A 21,577-nucleotide genomic window follows, 5' to 3' on the forward strand; every position below is an offset into this window, starting at 1 on the left:
TATCTTTGAATCATCTATTTAGGACGGCTGGGGAGAAGTTCTTATACCCTACTGGTTGAGGTTTTCTCCCCTGAGGACGGTAATTCACAACACACAGTTCTGTATTGGGCCTACGTACTAAGTAGGACCCTGCTTGTGCCCATGCTGTCAAAGGACAAGAATCTGACCATTTTTTTTCTTATCCATTTTCTGTTTCCTCATCCACTTATGCTCCAAGAACACAGATATTAATAAACTTGAGTTATTTTTAAGTCTACAGTTCAGTAGCATTAAGTACATTTATTCACATTGTTGTACAATCATCACTATTATCTGTCTCCAAAAATTTTTCATCATCCCAAACTGCAATTCTGCACATATTAAAAGTAACTCCCAGTGCTGGTAATCCCAAGGCTATGGCAACCAGCATTCTACTTTCTGTTCTCTATAAATTGGACTAATCTGGGTAACTTTATAAGTGGCTGCTGCTACTGCTAAGTCGCTTCAGTTGTGTCTGACTCTGTGCGACCCCATAGATGGCAGCTCACCAGGCTCTGCCATCCCTGGGATTCTCCAGGCAAGAACACTGGAGTGGGTTGCCATTTCCTTCTCCAATGCATGAAAGTGGAAAGTGAAGTCACTGAGTCGTGTCCGACTCTTCGCGACCCCATGGACTGCAGCCCACCAGGCTCCTCCGTCCATGGGATTTTCCAGGCAACAGTACTGGAGTGGGGTGCCATTGGAGCCATATAGTATTTATCTTTTCATGTTTGGTTTATTTTACATACTTTAATGCCTTTAAAGTTCATCAATGTTGTAACATGTATCAGAATTTCATTTGTTTCAAGGCTGAATAACATTCCAGTGTAGGTATATACCATAATTTGTTTACCTACTTATCCATCAATAGACGTTTGGGTTGTTTTAATCTTTTGGCTTCTGTGAATGTTGCTACTATGAACATTAGTGTGCAAATATCTGTTCAAGCTTCTGATTCCAGATTCTCTGGGGCAAATGGCCAGAAGTGGAATTGCTACAGTATATGGTAATTCCATGTGTAATTTGTTGAGTAGCCCCCTCAGTGTTCTTCATGGCAGTTGTGTCATTTTATGTTCCCACCAGCAATACACTGAGGTTACAGTACCTCCACATCCTCATCAACCAGTAAGCCTTAAAAATTTTTGCCATTCTGGTGGGTTGATGGAGGAATAAATAATGGTATTGAGCATTTTATCACATGCCTACTGGATATCAGAATATTCTTTTGTAAAATGCTATTCAAGATTTTGTGTGTTTTTTTACTAGTTTCTTAATGACTTGTTTCTTTTCAAACATATGTATTGTAGATATCTTTTTCTATGTGTAACTTGGCTTTGAACTATCTTAATGGTTTCTTTTGATGAACAGAAATTCTTAATTTTACTGTAATTTGGCACATATTGGAGGAGGAAATGGCAACCCACTCCAGTATTCTTGCCTGGAGAATCACCATGGACAGAGGAGCCTGGTGGGCTATAGTCCAAAGGGTTGCAAAGAGTCAGACACGACTGAGCAACTAACACTTAGGGCATATTGTTTTGAAAAGATGTTTAGTGCATATTGTTTTAAAAATCTTAACTGTGATTCCATTTGGGATTGCTAGTTACAAGTATTTAAGCCCATATTTGAATACAGTACATTTCATCTCTTTGATCTTAGGAATCATAAAATATAAATTGTCCCACTTGAGCACATTACAAACCTGTCACCCATTTTACTCAATTCTTTATTTATGAAGCTGTAATTTCAAAAGCGAAAAAGCACTTTTATCCGCATGATTTAACGGTGATATATATTTAACATATCTTCAATTGGTTTTGCTACCTTCCTGAAAGGTAATATATTAAAACTAAAAATAGTCACTCATAGCTGTTAAAAGGGAGGATTTATTTTTCATGAAATGGCATAAAAAACCCAACTACAACTTTAAAAACACAAAATGTGATTAAATATCTAGTATAAAAAGAAGGCAGTGCCTTTATTCCTTTGAGGTTCTATGGCTCTTGTCACTGATATTACTTCATCCTAACGTTTTAGAAATGAGTAACCTGTAACCTCTGAGAGAGGGACCTAGAAATCAGGAAATCCCACAGTAGAAGAGAGCAAGAGGGCATTGTACACAACAGTGCAGGAAAGTCCCAGGCAACAGTGGCAGAGCCAGTGTGGCAAACGGGCTATTTAGACTGCAGCAGGAGGGTGGCTATCTCCAGAAGATGAAATCAGTATCTGATGTGCTCACACATCCTGAGATGAGATTTATACATATGCAAGAGAGTCTGGGAATAAATTAGCAAGAGGTACACTAAAAACTAACCAAAGAGAAAACAGGACAGTTACCAAGAACCGGGAACATAAAAGTTATATAAAAGGAATATGTAGTATCTAAAATAGGAAATGTTATAGCATTTTATCATGTGGCTCAATTGTGCATAACACATATTCAGAATAGTAAGAACACCATATACTTATCTAACCAGAAATTATGATATAAATGCACTGGGAGGGGAAGTGTGTCTAGGTGTGAGAAGGGAGGGATGTAAAAGAGATATGACTTCACTTTCTATAGTAGGCAATCAGCAGCTAAATTTTCAAAATCAAGAAACCACAGTATATATTATTAAGAAATATAGAGTTAACGCCAACACACACACGCACACGTGCACACACACACACATGCACACACACACAAAGAGTTGAAGGTGTTTTTTTCTGGGAAGCAGAAATAAGGTGGTTGAGCAGAGATCAGGAACAGGGATCTTATTTTGCATAACAAGCACTGTGGAACCTTTAACATTTTCACTATATAATTTGAAAAGCAAAGTTTAAGTCAATACAGTGATTAAAACAAAGTGACCCCAAAGAATGTACTAGCCTCTAATGCCACACAAAGTGAAGTTATTTCTTTTGCTAACAGTTTTGAATGGGACTTCTAGGGAGACCCACCTAATCAGGTAGGTCAGGAAAGGTTTCTTTGGGAAAGTAACATTTAGGATGAAGCTTGAACAGTGGAATGAGCCAGAAAGGGAGAAGAGTGTATTTTAGAATAAAGGACTAAGACTTGCATGGGCCCTGAACAGGGAAGCTTCCGGGGTCATACTGAAACACTTGTTCGGCCAAAGAGGAGTGAACATGGAGAAGAAAGGCATGAGAAGAGGCTGAACAAGCCAAGAAAGAGACTGCGCTGAGTGGTCGTCCTGGTTTTAACGAGGATTTTTCTGGCCTATGTCCTGAATCTTCTCCAGTTACCTCTTCACAGGTAAGGTGATAGGATTAAGCTAGTTCTTTTCAACTCAAACATCCAAATGGTTCTAAAACCCCAAGCAGTCTCCCCAGGGATTTTCGCAGTGATGAAAAGCTCTCTGCTGGGCATCAGGGCATGACTTTACCTCACCCCTGACTTCATCTTAGCTCCTAGTTTGTTTCTGGGTGAATGGACTCAATCGCAAAATTAAAGTCTGGGCTACATAACTCCTAAGGGCCCTGCAAGCCCTAACACTCTCTTCGCCTTCCACTTTTCTCGGTATTTTTGCCAAAAGGAAGAATTCCCTGTCTTTAAAGAATTCACATTTGTGTGTGAAACTCCTTCTTTTGCCATGATCTTTATCAGTTCCTAAACTTCCCCGTTTTTGAGCTATTTCTACAAAATGGAACAGCATACCATACCAGCGAATGTTGGTTGCAGCAACTGGAATGTGGAGATGATCGCCTAGGATGCCTGCCAGTCTGTTATGACAACTTCAGATCAGTTTATTGCAACACTGCTCTTGGAAAATAGAGATTTGTTTTTTTCTCTCAGAAGTTAATTATTATATTTTATTAACTAGATAAAATAATTTAACAGCATTATGATGCTTTTCCTATAATCACAGTAGCTCATTAACTGATATTATTTGATGTGTTCTTCCGGATTTCCATATACCCTCTACATTCCTCTTTATAGGAGTTACAAACTAAAATGCTAGCATGGTATAGACAGGCAAATGCAAGATGTAAGCTTTGGGAGAATAAAACATGGGGAGAAGGCAGGAAGTTTCTTCCCACCAAAAGGGGGTGGCAGCCCCTCCGCTTCACTTTATCACCCACAAGCAGGATCTTGAACCATTAGTGATAGAACTTCAAGTGTTTTGAAAGAAGCTCCAGTCCAGATTTCTTTTTGGTACAGTTCAGTTCAGTTCAGTCACTTAGTCGTGTCTGACTCTTTGTGACCCCATGAACCGCAGCACACCAGGCCTCCCTGTCCATCACCAACTCCTGGAGTCCACCCAAACCCATGTCCATTGTGTCAGTGATGCGATCCAACCATCTCATCCTCTGTCGTCCCCTTCTCCTCCTGCCCTCAATCTTTCCCAGCATCAGGGTTTTTTCAAATGAGTCAGCTCTTCGCATCAGGTGGCCAAAGTATTGGAGTTTCAGCTTCAACATCAGTCCCTCCAATGAACACCCAGGACTGATCTTTAGGATGTACTGGTTGGATCTCCTTGCAGTCCAAGGGACTCTCAAGAGTCTCCTCCAACACCACACTTCAAAAGCATCAATTCTTTGACACTCAGCTTTCTTTATAGTCCAACTCTCACATCCATACATGACCACTGGAAAAACCATACCCTTGACTAGACGGACCTTTGTTGGCAAAGTAATGTCTCTGCTTCTTAATATGCTGTCTAGGTTAGTCATAACTTTCCTTCCAAGGAGCAAGCGTCTTTTAATTTCATGGCTGCAATCACCATCCACAGTGATTTTGTACAATCTCCTGAGAAAAACAAGGACACTGTCCAGGCCAACAGAACTCATCTACAGGCCAGATTCACCCTGCCTCCTTGGCTTGCAAACTCTTCTTACACCTTGTAACATTTTGTTCAAACCTCAGAAAGAGAAGAAATAAATTCAAAACTCAAATCACAGCAGTATCTGAAATATTTCTCCCTGCTTGATCTGGGAGAGAAAACTCTGGTCAAGGCAGATACAGAAACAGTTGACTAAAAGAAAGGAGGGGCCTGTTTGATAGCCATTGATGCCAACATCCTCTGCCTCATAGTATCAGGAATTCCTGGCAACTGGTAACTATCATCTGAAAGACTATCACTCTGGTTCAATAGGTTAATGGAGTTTTGCTTGTTTGTTTTTCAAAAATGTATAATATAAGAAAACACACTTACCTATATTTTTCATATTTTAAGACAAATCATGTTTTCTATAAATAATAACCTGTCCACAAATAATACCCACAGATGTAAGGCAAAACATATCTGACCATTTAGTTATTTATTTCCACAATAATCTGTTATATGAAAATCAAATTTTCTGTTCCAATTTTGAAATGAAAAGGCTCAGAAATCCCTTCAGTTTCATTTATTCTAAGAGCTGGACAATATATGTCACTGCCAATAATTATAAAAGGCTTTTATTATAAACAATGTGATTATATAACTAAAATTGCAAGGATTAGTAATAACTTCTAACAGAACCCTTTTGACTTTCCTTATGCTCCTTATACCTTTTTAATGTCTCTGACATTTTTATTCAAACATTCTGCTGTATTCCTCATCCTTCCTGCTCCCAACTTGGAGGAATGATTGCATTTTATAGGAACTGCTTACCCAGAGAGGTGACTTTGAATTATCATATCATTTCCTATGGAGCTTTTTAATGTTAGTCATTAGAATATAGTTTCAAAAGCAGTTCTGTTTATTCATGGGTTACATGTTTGAAAACATCTCTATTTTAGATATTTCCCTAGGAACCATTAGTGTCTCAAATTTACTCTAATTTTGCTACTAATTATTGTAACAAAAACATTCTATCTGCAATTTCTATGTTGCATTTCACTGGTAAAACTAGATACATTCTAAATAAAGTGGGGTTTTTTTTTAATTCTAAATAAAACAGCAACTATTCAAATAAGAACATGGTTTTTATGGTATACAGCTAGCCTGGTTAAGCCACCTTTTTAAGTGGGTATATAAAAAGAAAGCTAATTTAACAGGAATTTATATTTACAAGCATCCCTCCCCTCAAAATTTAAAACCATAACCAGTTTAAAAGCAACACTGATCTGACACTAATATCATGCATCATTCTGCCAAATTACAAAATTCCAACTGCTTTAAGTAAGATAATCTACCATAAAAACAGACCCTTAAATCTATAAAGATTCAAAAAAGACAAGACTTTTCTTTTTCAGTTATGAAAGACCAGAAATGAGTGGTCCTGAACAGCAGGTGGCTCTCTTCCAATCAGTAATACCGGGTCACAGACTCCTTCCCTCTTTGTCTCTGCCATCTTCACCAGCTGGCTTCCACAGCCACTACACAGGTCTGCACCACGCCCATGGAAGAACAGACCATGCAGGACCACACATGGAATGTTCCTGTGGGCCAGGGTCCGGAGCAGCATATGGCACATCCCATTGGCTAGACTCAGTGGCTAACCCACACCTGACTCAAACTGAAACTGGAAAAACAGTCCCCCTCTTTCAAGCTCTTATCTGCAGCCCCTCAGCACTATGTCTGTGAAGTTCTTGTGATAAATTAACCTATTAACTGTTATTATAGTTGTAGACAGCTTGTGGAACGATTGTTGAGTCATTATGTCAGAATGCTGTGCTAGACCCTGGAGTAGAGACCCAAGGAGGAAGGCGTTGTGGTCTGTGTCTTCAAGGACTTTATTACCTGGGCTTTCATAGAAGACGCTGGCAGAGAACCAAAAAGGAAATGGAAGAGGACCCACACTTGTATTCAGAGAGAGAATTGTTTACTTAGAGGTTTAGCTTAAGGCGTCACTCTATCCTTGCCACTCAAAGTTTGGTACTTGAATTAGCAACGTCTGCAATGCCTAGGAGCTAATTAGAAACAGAGACGCTCAGGCCTCACCCATCCTTCTTGTCTTTATTTTAATAAGATCCTTAGGTGATATTTATATACATTAAAGTTTGAGAAATACTAGCCTGTGTCTCCATTAAAAGAGTTAAATGTTAGTTCAGAATTATTATTCTGTCTACACAGAATTCATACTTTTGTGTGCACAGATTGGCCACTACAGATAAGAAAAGGTCTTTTGTATCGTGTTGAGAAATTTGTATTCACATCGTGTGACTTGTTTTAGAAAAATAATATAACCCAAGAAATAGTGTGGATGGTGGATTAAATAGAATAATAGATTATTTATAATAATAAATAATAATAAACAGGATTGGAATAAATAGATAATGAAGCTGGGAGACCAGTTAGCAACATGCTATGAACGTCTAGTCTTGATATGATATGAGCCATTTCTAAGACACTTCGACAAAGGACAAATATTTAGAAAATACTTGGGGAATTTGGGGATAGAGAGAAGAGTTGTCAACAATGTTTTCTTGTTTAAGAAAACAAGATTTCTAAAATTTCTTGTTTAAGTGACTAGGTAATGGTAAAGTTATGAGCTTTGAAAGTTCAAGTGCATTTTAAATAAATAGAACTGCTCTAAATTTTTATCTGTCTATTATAAAGTCAGGCTTTCCTGGTGGTTCAGTGGTAAAGAATTCACCTGCCAGTGCAGAAGATGTGGGTTTGATCCCTGGGTAGGGAAGATCCCCTGGAGAAGGAAATGGCAACCCACTCCAGTATTCTTGCCTGGAAAATGGGCAGAGAGGCTGGCAGGATACAGTCCATGGGGTCACAGAAGAGCTGGATACAACTTAGAAACAAAAGAACAATAAAATTATAAATGTAATATTATATAGCCCAAGCCCTTAGTGAATGTAGTAAACACGCTGAAGAATGCAGCCCTTCATCCTCACCCCGCCTCTACTTTTACTTATGTTATTATCAATTTGAAGTACATTTTTCATATGACAAACTAAAATCAAAATATTATAGAACCACTGAATAAAGAATAGCTCTGCCAAGCAATCATTTCAAGGAAAACTTGCTTTTACTTCCTAGGGATGTTGTTACTAAATGATTTTTGTCCCCTAAGAATGTTAAGTGTTACTAAGTGGAAAAATAGAGCTTTCAATTGGCCCCTAGGTGGTTGAGATTCTTTTTCCTGAGTCTTGAAATCGTCATTGTTGTTCCCCAAAGTAAATTCTAGAATGCAGCAGAGCCTAAAGAAGCTTTCGTTAAGGACCATTCAAAGGCTGCTTCCCAGAGATACAGATTACAGTGCCCCATGATGGTCTACAAGGTAACAAGATGTGTTGTTCTGCAAACTTTTAGACATAAAAAAGGCGTTTCAGTTCAGTTCAGTTCAGTTGCTCAGTCGTGTCCGACTCTTTGCGACCCCATGAATCGCAGCACGCCAGGCCTCCCTGTCCATCACCAACTCCCGGAGTTCACTCAGATTCACGTTCATCGAGTCAGTGATGCCATCCAGCCATCTCATCCTCTATCGTCCCCTTCTCTTCCTACTCCCAGTCCTTCCCATCATCAGAGTCTTTTCGAATGGGTCAACTCTTTGCATGAGGTGGTCAAAGTACTGGAGTCTCAGCTTTAGCATCAGTCCTTCCAAAGAACACCCAGGACTGATCTTCAGAATGGACTGGTTGGATCTCCTTGCAGTCCAAGAGACGCTAAAGAGTCTTCTCCAACACCACAGTTCAAAAGCATCAATTCTTCAGCACTCAGCTCTCTTCACAGTCCAACTTTCACATCCACACATGACCACAGGAAAAACCATCGCCTGGACTAGACGTTTACTTAAGTCATAACAGACACACCTTGGAGATCTTGCAGGTTGAGTTCCACTGAAATAAAGCCAATATAGCAGTAAAGCAAGTCATTGGATTTGGGGGTTTCTCAGGCAGTAAAGAATCTGCCTGCAATGCAGGAGACCTGGGTTTAATCCCTGGGTTGGGAAGATCCCCTGGAGGAGGGCATGGCAACCCACTCCAATATTCTGGAGAATCCCCATGGATCAAGTTGCCTGGCAGGCATGGGTCACAAAGAGTTGGACACGACTGAGCGACTAAGCACAGCACAGTGCATATAAGGTTATGTTTACACCATACCATAGTCTATTAAGTGTGCAATAGCATTATGTCTTAAAATAAACCTGTACTTACCTTAATCTACAAATACTTACAAATTGCTAAAAAAAGAAAAAAATGCTAACCCTCATCTGAGCCTTCATCGAGTCACAATCTTTTTTGCTGGTGGAGGCTCTGAAATGTTGTTAGAATTAACAAAATGTGACACAGAGACATGAAGTGAGCAAGTCCTGTTGGAAAAATGACACAAACTGGGCTTTCCTGGTAGCTCAACTGGTGTAGAGTCCACCTGCAATGCAGGAGACCCCAGTTCAATTCTTGGGTTGGGAAGATCCCCGGGAGAAGGGAAAGGCTACCCACTCCAGTATTCATGGGCTTCCCTGGTGGCTCAGACAGTAAAGAATCCGCCTGCAGTCGGGGAGACCTGGGTTCAATCCCTGAGTTGGGAAGAGCCCCTGGAGGAGGGCATGGCAACCCACTCCAGTATCCTTGCCTGGACAATCCCTATAGACAGAGGAGCCTAGCGGGCTACAGTACGTGGGGTCACAAAGAATCGAGCATGACTGAGAGACTAAGAACAGACTTGCTCGAGAGGTAGGATAGCCATAAACCTTCATTTTTTAAAAAACCGCAATGCCTGCAAAGTGCAATAAAATGAGGTGTGCTGTGTACAACTGTGTTTATTTCCTGGGACTGCTGTAACAAATTACCACAAATTGGTGGCATGAAACAACAGAAACGTAAGTTTTCACTGTGGGCCAGAAGTCTGAAATCAAGTTGTCGTCAGGGTTGTTTCTTTCTGGAGGTTCAGAGGGAGAATTTACGGCATACCTCTCCCCTAGCTTCTCTTCTGGAAATCCTTAGCATTCCTTGGTTTTAAATACATCATTCCACTTCCTGCCCCTGTTTTTTCCCTCTGGTTTTTCTCCTCTGTCAGTAGGTCTCAAATCTCCCTCTTCTTTTTCTCATAAGAACACTAATTATTGGATTTAGGGGTCACCCAAAATCCAGGATCATCTCATCTGGAAACCTTTAACTTAATTTTATCTGTAAAGGTCCTATTTCCTTTGCCATTTGCAACAAAACTGATGTATTTGGAGGGAATCGTGATAAGTTGAAGAAGTCACAGAGAAAGACATATACTATATTTATCACTTATATGTGGAATCTAAAAAAACTCCACAAACTAGTGAATAAAACAAAAAAGAAACAGTCTCACAGACTCACAGGATAAAGAGAACAAAGTAGTGATTACCAGTGGGAAGGGAGGGACAACATAGAGGCAGACAAGGAGAGAGGGCCATTATGAGGTTATATGAAATCATATATTTGAAACTTCTGAAAATTATCAGCCACTACAGAATTTGAAATATCTTCCATTCACTAAATTAAATAAATACCCTATTTCCAAATAAAGTCACATGTGCAAGTACTAAGGATTACGACCTGGATATAATTTTCAATTCAACCCACTAAAACAACCAATCCCAGGTGGAAAAACAAGTTTTTGTGGTGTCAAGGGGGCCAAAGACAATGAATGAGACCCAAACTTGGGGTAAGTGTTCAAACTCATGCACTTAAGAAAAGAAACAAATCTCTATTCAAAATAAAATGCTTTTTTGTACTCTCCATTCAGACTTCTTCTTTAAGCTGATGGAAATTCCTGTTTTTATATTTTTCTTCATGCTGCATTTTTATATTATAAATTTTTCATTAAATAGTTTAAAATGATGAAGGTTTTCGGAAGTGTTGAATCATCTTTACTTTTTTTCTTTTCCTTCAGCAATAAATCAAAGAAAAATAGAACATTGCCTGCTTTGTTTGCATACCTTTTCCTCTCTTTATTGCAATTTTATTCACTAGATGAATTTACCCTGGATATTTCCATATTTTCAGTTAACTTTTATTTACAGTTTTGAAATAAGACTCTCTGAACCATGAAAAGGGCAAAAAATCAGCTGAAGTTCTTTGATAACTAAATTTGATATTTGATAAAGGAAATATGTGTATCTGCTTAATAGATTAATAATATTAAGAACATTCACTGAGACCAAACTTTAGTTTTACTTAAGAACTTAAAAGATCTTTATAAAGGAATTAAAGTGCTTTAAAAAGCAATTTCCATTTTGGCAACTTTTGTCTACAGATCTCTCATCAGTAAGTGACAAATAATTTGGAATCTAACTTTATATTTTTAACGATACTTACAATTAAAGAATATAAACAGAGATATTTGAGAGAATTCAAATGTAGATTCTACATAACTGTTTAAATGTCTTCCCATATTGTATAGTTGAATTCATTCCAAAATATTCGTCAAGTACCTTCTCTGAGTTGAGCACTGTTTTCAGGATATTGTGAACAGGTAGATTTGGTCCCATTTTTCACAGGATGACATTCTAGCAAGGAGGAGACAGACAATAAGTAAGCACCAGGATCATTTCAGATATTGACGAGCATCGTAAAGACAATCACACATGGCAAAGTGGTTGAGGGTGGCTCAAGGATGTAAGGGGAGAGACGCCTGCATTAACTAAAGTAATCAAGGGAGCCCTCCCTCAGGAGATGGTGTTAGGATTGACACTAAAGAATGAAAAGGTACTTTTAATGCTGCTGAAATGGCTGGCACTGTTATTCAGTTCAGTTCAGTCACAAAGTCATGGCCAACTCTTTGCAACCCCATGGACTTCAACACGCCACGCTTCCCTGCCCATCACCAACTCTCAGAGCTTGCTCAAACTCATGTCCATTGAGTCAATGATGGCATCCAACCATCTCATCCTACGTCATCCCCGTCTCCTCCTGCCTTCAATCTTCCCCAGCATCAGGGTCTTTTCTAAGGAGTTACTTCTTCGCATCAGGTGATCAAAGTACTGAAGCTTCACCTTCAGTATCAGTCCTTTGTTATCAGCATTAGTCCTGTGTTATCAGGTATTGTTATTAACAAGACCAAATTCATTCACTCTCACAATGAGCACAAAAATTCTAAAGGAAAGAAATCATGCCAAATGCTTCAGGACAGGATTTGAAAGTAGAAAATGTTTCCAAGCTGATGATTAATCATAGATCTAGTGTGTATGGCCAGAAAACACATTATATGTCTGGCCAAAAACCAGCAGGAAAGCATTCCAGACCCAGACCTGTGGTCCTATGCCCAGATGCATTTTTACTCTATAGATTCTGGGGATGTTAGCAGCACTGTCTTAGCGGCGAAGAACAGTAAGTAAGGGCTCAAACTGAAATCCTGGGAAACCCTTTCTCCAGTCTGCCTTTTCCTGATCCACAGTCAGCACGTAGCTGTTCATGATCAAACCTCTGTGATCCCTAGGGCTGGGAGAAATTGAACCAAAAAAACCTTAAAAGGAGGAGGAGGATCTAAAACAGTCTAATTGTTGGTAAAGAAACAAAAAAAGGCTTTCCAACTTGTTATGCCAGTCTCTGAGCGCTGCACCTGGATAGAACAGCCCAGCAGAATATCTATCTTGAAGTTATGGTCAGATTTTTAATTTGTATTGGAAGTCAAGCTTTGGATTCTGTTCAAGACCAAACCCATGGTCACTTTCATTGCTGTTTTTCTTTTTTCTGGTTCTCATTATTCTTTTTAAAAAATCAGTTATGTTCAGGTATAATTTACATGGGGTTTCCCAGGTGGCACAGTGGTAAAGAATCTGCCTGCCAGTGTAGGAGATGAAAGAGACATGGGCTCAGTCCCTCAGGTGGGAAGATCCCCTGGGGTAGGAAATGGCAACCAACTCCAGTATTTTTGCCTGAAAAATTCCAGGAACAGAAGAGCCTAGTGGGCTACAGTCTATGGGGGTCACAAAAAGTCAGACACGACGTAGTGACCGAACAACAACAATAGCTCAGGAAACTAAGCCCCACACTCGTTTTCAGGGCTTCAGGCTGGAGACGGAGTTTGGCACTGCTCTGGGTGTTTGAGTGTTTATGATTCCATCTGATGTCTCCTGAAGCAGTACGTTTCCACCTTTGGCATTCCTCAAGGCACTGGTGCATTTTAAAATTAGCTGCAGTACACTGTCTATTGACACACCCACTGTGTGTCTGACCCCACTCAGCAGAGAAGCCTTTCAGGGACAGGCAGGTGGCAAGCCACATGGAAACCTCAAAGAAAAGAAATTTCTGTTTTAGTCTTATTGCCATTTTGCTGGAGACCTGAGCCTTGAGGCTGGGACTGCTTGTTAGCTAGAGACCTGTTTTTATTTCAAACAGAAGCTTTGGCTGAAACGTGCATGCTATGCTTCTGGGAAGTCGAGGCTAGACAAATGTTAGGTAGAAAATACTCCATTATGCAACGTCTTTTGGTCTTTATGGGGTGGCTCCTATTGCTTCCCTCATTCTGTGACCTCAATTTAGCCATTCAGTCTGTCAACAAATACTTCCTGAGGGTGTTGATTTGGGAACTAGATGGTGTAGTGAAAACACAGAAGTTCAAGAGTTGTGTTTGGCCTTTGCTTGCCTTTTAGGGCTCAGGACCTACCTAGACGCCTAGGAAGCCCAGTGCTCAAATTCATGCACCAAATAAAGGGATACATTTAGCAGTGAATAAGACAGAAATAGCTCTTTGCCTCAACACATTTACTGGCCCTCGTCAGAAGAGTTTTAAAACTTGGCAGAAAAAATCAGGCCACGGCAACCTCTGCAGTTTAGTTTTACCCTACTTTAGTCTTTTGCTTTAATCTTTAATACTATAATATCTTTTCATTTCCCATTTTAGACCCTTGACCAGAAATTCTAAATGTTTCTTCCTAAAGTTAGAAGTAGAAAATACTATTTCAGGCCGGAATGATCAGGGAAGGTTTCTCTGAAGGTGGGGAGAACCATGCAATCTGGGAAGGTGGCACTGCAAATTGAAGTCGATGATACAAATAAAAATCCAGAGGCAGAGAGGCTGAAATTGATACAGACAGGATTTTGTGATAATACAGGGCTTTTCTTTATTAGAGTGCTTTTGATAATCAGTTGGGTGTATTGTATGGATTTGCTTTTGGGTTCTCTGTTTTGTCCCAACGATCTATGTACTTACCCTCTGCCAATTATCTTGACTCTATGTAATAAGACTTAAAATCAGGTAATTTCTCCAACTTGATTCTTCTTTTTCAAAACTATTTTATCTGGTCTATATTCTGTGCCTTTGCATGTGAATTTTAGAAGGTTATCTGTATCTATAAAAAACCTTGCTGAATTTTAATAGGAATTGCACTAACTGTACAGATCAATTTGGAGTTAAAAGTGTTTTCATATATGTGAAATCATTTTATCTTCTGGAAAACCATGGTAAAGTTCTGACAATGACAATACACACACACACATGTAAATTCCAACGATATTTGGGTGCCTCCACCAACTGAAGCCATGGCGAATCCAGGAAGCTTTTTTGCAACAGGAATGACCCAGAAGTACCAGGCAGGGGTGCAATGTCACCTCCCAGGTAAGATGTCAATATAACAATGCCAAAAGGTGACCCTGCTCACTTAATGGGGCTTTATCAGGCAAATTCGACCCTAGCAGCTCACAGAGAATTTTCCTCAGACTAAGATCCGTTGGAAATGGCAATTTTCTTTCTTTACCTTGGCTTATAATTTTCTTTGAATTACATGGAAGTCTCATTTATAACAGTTTACAATAGAGCAGGACTTCCCTGGTGGCTCAGACAGTAAAGAATCTGCCTGCAGTGCGGGAGACCTGGGTTCAATCCCTGGGTTGGGAAGATCCCCTGGAGGAGAGTATGGCAACCCACTCCAGTATTCTTGCCTGGAGAATCCCCATGGACAGAGGAGCCTGGTGGGCTACAGTCCGTGGGGTTGCAAAGAGCTGGACATGACTGAGCGACTAAGCACAGCACAGGTCATGGTAGAGCAGTGCGCTGAGATTCCAAATCCATGAATAAAAACAAAACAAAACTAAAGCATGGCAAAATGGCATACCACAAAATGTACTGTTTCAAACTAATGCAAAGCACTGAAAACTCAGTTACATGACAGCCAGACCCTGATGCTGGGAAAGATTGAGGGCAGGAGGAGAAGGGGATAACAGAGGATGAGATGGTTGGGTGGCATCACCGACTCAATGGACATGGGTTTGGGTGGACTCTGGAAGTTAGTGATGGACAGGGAGGCCTGGTGTGCTTAGGTTCATGGGGTCACAAAGAGTCGGACACAACTGAGCGACTGAACTGAACTGAATAATCTTACCGTTATTTTATTATTATTTAATAATTACTAACATCATTCAATATTTAGTTATTGTAATCTGCAATAAAAGGGACAATAGCTCTGAGGAAATAGAAAATGCTGCAGCCTCTATGGAAAACAGTATGGGGTTTTCTTCAAAAATTAAAAATAGAATTACCGTATGATCCAGCTATCCCACTTCTGGGTATAGCCAAAGGGACTGAAAGCTGAAATTGAAGAGATATTTGCACACCCATGTTCAATACAGCATTGTTCACAGTAGCCAAGAGATGCAACCCAAATGGCCATAGACAGATGAACTGATAAACAGAATGGCATATACACACAACAGAATATCATCCAGCCTTAAAGAAGGAAAAAATCTTATAAATGCTACAAATCCTGCTTCATCAATTTTGAATATATTATGCTAAGTGAAATAATTCAGTCATAAAAAGACAAATACTGTAGGAGTTCCCGTATATGAGGTATCTAATGTGGTCAGAGTCACAGAAATAGAAAGTGGAAGGGTTGTTGCCAGAGGCTGGGTAGAATGGGGAATGGGCGCTACTGTTCAAGGGATATAGAATTTCAGTTTTGCAAAATAAAAAATTTTAGAAATGTAATTGCACAACAATATGACTATAGTTAACACCAGTGAGATGCACACTTAAAAGTGGTTAGGGGAATAAATGCTCTGCTGTGTGTTTTACCACAGTTTAAAAAAAGGGGCAATTATAGCTATACTGAGATCCAGTATAAGAAAGAGGATTGAATATTTAGCTTTTAAAGCTTGTTATCTCCTTATAGAATGAGTCTTGGTGCAGACTGGACAAAGATTATTTCTAAATTTGTATTGGAGATTCATGCTAAACATGCATTTCTATGTGTAGAGCCTAAAAGGGAGAGTTATTTAAAATAGATTAAATGATGTGGAATAAAACTTCCAAAAGCTGTAATTGGAAGTGTCAGAAACACTAGCTTTGAAACAAGTAACATTTAATCACATAGATTATACAGAAGCATAAATTTTTGTAGATTGTTTTCTTCAATCAAATTTACATTTTAATCTGCTAAGACTGTTCATCACTTTTGGCTGTCTGGTACCAAACAGCTTGTCAGAACTTATAAATGCAAACCGCCTACATTAGAAACAGGACTTTGCCTTTAAGTACAAAGATAATGCAAGTTTAATTAGCTTTTTCAAGACTGCAAGTGTCTTCAAGATGCTTCAAGATGGCATGTGTCTGAGAGTGGTGAGATTAAAAGTAAAGGGCATGTGTCTATTGGTACTTCTTTAGATACTAAAAGTTTTAAATCTTCATTATTTATGCCCATAAAACACTTTTAAGGGCCACCAAAATGTAAAACTTTTCATAATTGGACACTTGCCAATGGAAAAATTTTGATAGGATATAAACTGTGCGGATGACACAGGGAAACCATGAGATAATCAGGTGCTCTCTTCAAAGGCTGGGCTGGGAGAGGGCAGTGATGGTCATTTTGGAGGATCTGCTAAATAGGAGGGTCCTAGGATAACAAGAACCCATAGAGCTGCAGATTCAGGCAGTTCTCTCCGCTATGTCTTTTATTACCATTCCCCTTCACAGTTGTCCAGTAAATGGTTTTCAATATCATCAAGTTCTAGAGCAACTCAGGATTTTACCTGCATCATAGAGGGCTGCTGATGATATTTTTTTCAATGAAGTACAGCTGTCTTTTTAGTTGCTGAGGTCACACTAACAAATTCTAGTTTGTTACATATGTGTTTATTTGTACTCTCTTTCATGACACAAATGCTACCGGTACAAATGTCATAAGAAAGAAGATTTGAAAACTGGGTGAATCTTTTACAAAGACAGAACCCTCCCAAAATATATATATTTGGCCAGCAATTACAGTAACACCCAGATCAATGTCACAGTGATTAAACATTTTACCAAACAATGCTGGTTATACATTTCAAAAAAAATGCTGCAATGGGGGAAAGTAATGTTTAAAAATTATATTTAAGAAAGGAAAAAATGTTGTAATGGGTTTAAGCTTATTTACATGCAGTCAAGGCACAGAAGACTTGACCAAAATTGCTACTATTGTTTTCGGTGGATGAGAAAGCAATTTCTCGAGACTGGCCAATGAGGAGACTATAATATCACCAACAAGCATGCTCTGCCCATCTCCCTATGAAGTATCATGTTACTACTTGAGTGATCCAAACCCCTGACCTCCACAGAGAGCGATATTTGCCCCAAGAAATCAGAGAAAAAGTATCATGAAGATTAAAAGGAAGAAATGTTGTTGTTATTCAGTCAATAAATCGTGTCTGACTCTTTGCAACCCAGTGAACTGCAGCACACCCAGCTTCCCTGTCCTTCACCATCTCCCAGAGTTTGCTCAAACTCATGTGCATTGAGTCAGTGATGCCATCCAACCATCTCATCCTCTGTCGTCCCCTTCTCCTCTTGCCCTCAATTTTTCCCAACATCACGGTCTTTTCCAGTGAGTCAGCTCTTCACATCAGGGAACCAAAATATTGGAGAAGGGAATGGCAAGCCACTTCAGTATTCTTGTCTTGAGAACCCCATGAATTAACATATTGTAAAAAAACAAAACAAAAAACTAATTCCATCTTGGTTGCCTTGAATCTAAGACGTTTATGGGCCATCCGAGTAGAAATGTAAAGAAAAAGCTTAATATGCACATCCAGCATTCACAAAGATCTAAACAGGAGATACGGACTTCAGTGTAACAGAGGTAATAGACGTTGCCACAGTGGATGAGATGAGCAAGGAAAACCACACAGTGTGAAAAGAGAGGCAATAAAGAAAAAACCCCACGTGCTGGAGTTTGGGTTTTCCAGGATGCGGCCTCTGAGACAGAGCTGTGTGCTCAAGATGTTCACGGAGGAATGAGTGCACTTGGAACGCACACCTGCAGGAGTGTGGAGGAAGCATAGGCAGAGGGAGAAGCTGAGCTGCAATGCCGCCCCCAGAGGGTCTCTTTAGCTGGAACAACCTATCAGAATTGTCCTTTATTTGGCCGCAATAACCAGCCCTTTATATCCTGCCTTAGTCAGTCACTGGATATGCGTCCCGGAAAGGGCACAGATCCTATGTGAGAGACAGCCGAAGCCACACCAGGTTGAGCCGAAAGCTGTCTCTTGTCTGTACTCACAGCTGCTATGAGAGCAAATCTCTCCCCCAGGCGATCTGGGCAGCATGGCTCCGTGTCCATGATACTGAGAAATGCAGACGTGTATGAGTGAGCAGATAAAGAGAAGCCAGCACTTTGAAGTTTGAAAGACCGGGTAGAAAAGCAATAGGATCCAGCTCCTGCTGGGTTGCGAAGATGTTGAGAAAAAGGAGGGAGCTGTCAACAGTGTGAAGAGCTATTTTAATAACACATGTAAGATAAGAACCATCAAGTGTAGATGACAGTCAAGAGTTTATATCTCTCAGAAGGGGTATAGGCTTTAAGAAGACATAGTTTGTAATATGAGGCTGAAGGACTAATGGTCCAAAAGTGGCATGGAGTAGAAAACAGCTGCTTGATGGCAAATCAAGGGATCAGATCCTCTCATAACAGATGCTGAAGGGTCCTCTCAGCCTCTAAGAACAGCCAGAGGCAGGCAAGTAAACCAAGACTGGCCAGTCAGCCTCTCTCAAAACTTGGAATCTTAATCAGAGTGATCCGAAATGAATTACAATAAATGACTGGTCTTGGCTCATCCCAGTAATAGATTTTGAGTGAGAGTGACCTGCCTCTTCTAGCAGTGACACCTGTGGCAGTCTCTGCTTTATATTTGGTTCTTCTGCCTTCCTTGGGATTCTGTATAGTCTTTATTTAATAAAGACTTAAACAAACAAAAAAAAATTCCATCCAATATCCATTTCTGCTGCTTTCAACCAAAGAACCCAACTGATATCACAGACATCTCCCTTCTAATGGAGAGAGAAATACCAAAATCACCAATACAGAGAGATTTCAAACCTAAGTCCCGAAGTGTAAGTCATCAGGACAGACATTCCAAATCGTAGATACTGGTTTGTGACAGAGCTGTTTCCCATATGGACTCTGTGGTGTAGAAAGAAGGATTTAACTGCTTGATGATGGCTAACGGTTGTCCTGAGAATAGAGAAGAAACCAAGTACAACCTGCAACTGAAATTCAAAGAGGAACAAGGTCCTTGTCATAAGAGAAGGACAAGATACGCGCTACAGAACTCTGAGGAAAGAGACTTCCTGCAGCTGAAGAAGCCGAGGAGGCAGCTTAAGGAGACAACATTGAGCTAGGTCATTAAAGGAATTCATAGCTGGGGGTGGAGGGCAAGATGAGCAAGTTAAGTCAGAGAGGCATGAAATTATAGACTCTGAGTAGCTGGTAATTCAGCTTTTCTATTGATAAATTTTAGAGTCAGTGATGAGGAGATGTGGAAAGTCAAGTTTGGAAAAGTAGTTTATTGGTAAAACTAGAGACAAAGTTCCTCATCAGTGTCTAACCAGCAGGTGGTGTGTGTGGAGCACACGAGACAGGTATAAAACTTCTTATAGCATTCTACTTGTTGAACTATCTGGTTTTGAGTTGGATCTACTGATTTTAGGTAGCTAGCTTTAACAAATCAGCGCGATTCCTTCCTCATAACTTGCTAGATGCCTTTGAGAGGTTTTAAGGAAGCATGGCACAGTTAATATGTTTTGTCTTGCCCTCTCTAGCAGCCATTGAAATAGGACACCGTACCCAAGAAGTGCCTAGTGTGTGACAGACACAGAGTAGGTGCTTGGTAAACAGTAGTTCCTTTCACCATTACTTCTATCGTTAATGCCTTGGTGACATCTTCATGAATCCTACTTTCCTTCAATTATCATTCTTGTCCTAGTCTAGAAAATTTGTTATCATTTCCAAAATATATGATTTAAAATTTGGAAATCAAACTTGACACAATCTGTGGAAGCAGAATAAGTAAGTGGCTCTTCACAGTCATGATTGGTAATACATATGTAACATGGTCCACAAATTCAGGGTGCAAAAGATGTAACTTTTGTTTTCTAAAATTCACCTTAATTTTAACCCTGTTTCCATCAGTCCATGGCATGTGGTAGATATTCAATAACTGCTTGTTGAATGAGTGTATGTATGAAGGAATAAATGAATTTGTTAGAATAAACCTCAGCAAGTCCATCTTCCTACCTGTTCCATTAATGCTCTCTGACAATGAATTATCCAACTTTGTAAACAATCCTACCATCTTTTACTCCTTGAAAATATATTGACATCTTACTGAAGCTGTGTTCAACAAGAAAACCATGTATTCTAGTCTTCTAATTGAGGTTGGATTTTAAATATCCTATTCTATTGTCAGATCACAAATTACAATTCTTGTTTTAGGAAATATGGTCACTGTATATGTTCCAGTGTTACTTTCATGCTTAGCTTATCCTCAACACTTGTGGTTTTCTTTCTGCCTTTTTCATTCTCTAAAACTTTGAAGAAAATGAGGAGAGATGTTGTCCATGAATGAATGGAGTAGAGGGCAGGAGAAAGAGATATCCTAAAAGTATCCTGAAAGGCGGTTTTTGTAGCACTGAACATGACCTGGCTATGAAGGTAACTGGGTCAACTACCTATGTAACCTGTAGATCAGCTGGGAGAGTGAGAGTCAGAGTCAGTCCCGGATACCGAGCTGCTACTGTCTGCAGTGATGAATGCTGTACCCAAGTCATGAGTCCAACTGGGCAAACTTAGATTGATAGCTACACACCTCAACACTTATGACCTGTATCTGTGGACTTTATCAGCCTTTGATTTGGAGATATCCAATAATAGAGATAATCAAGGCCTTGCAAAGCCAGAAATATGGAACCAAAGAAAAGCTTTTAAGTTGGGGATGGTTTTAAATCAAGTTTTTTTGTCTACCGTCACTCTGCCATGAAGTTCAGTACTATGTTTTTTAAAAATGTGTGAATTGCAAGTGGCTTTCCACATACCTCTCCACTTGCACTCATCAGGAGACAGACACTCTCCCCAGGTTCTTCTAGTCATTCCAAACAGCCTGAGAGCAGATGTCTCAGATTTGAAGTGTTGAAAGTTAAATTTGCAACTTCAAGGACCTCAAGGTCACAATCTTCAGAAACTCATTTTTCTTGGAGATATATTCATGACACGTATTATCCCAAAGTTACAACTGTGGACAGAGGTTCCAAGAGGTGACAGAAATTGCCCAATGTCACTGAGAGAGGTAAAGGGCCTAAACTCTACCTAGACTTGCTGGTTAAGTTCACTATTTTCTCTATAGTTGTAATTTCAAACTGGTTTCCTGTGGCTCCACTTGTCTCTCCTAGGAGAAAGGATAAGGGCTAATAGAGAAAGATTATTTATTTTCTTGGGCTCCAAAATCATGGCAGAT

The sequence above is a fragment of the Oryx dammah genome, unplaced genomic scaffold (genome assembly GCF_014754425.2).
Source record: "Oryx dammah isolate SB20612 unplaced genomic scaffold, SCBI_Odam_1.1 HiC_scaffold_24, whole genome shotgun sequence".
In the NCBI taxonomy this organism is placed as follows: Eukaryota; Metazoa; Chordata; class Mammalia; order Artiodactyla; family Bovidae; genus Oryx; species Oryx dammah.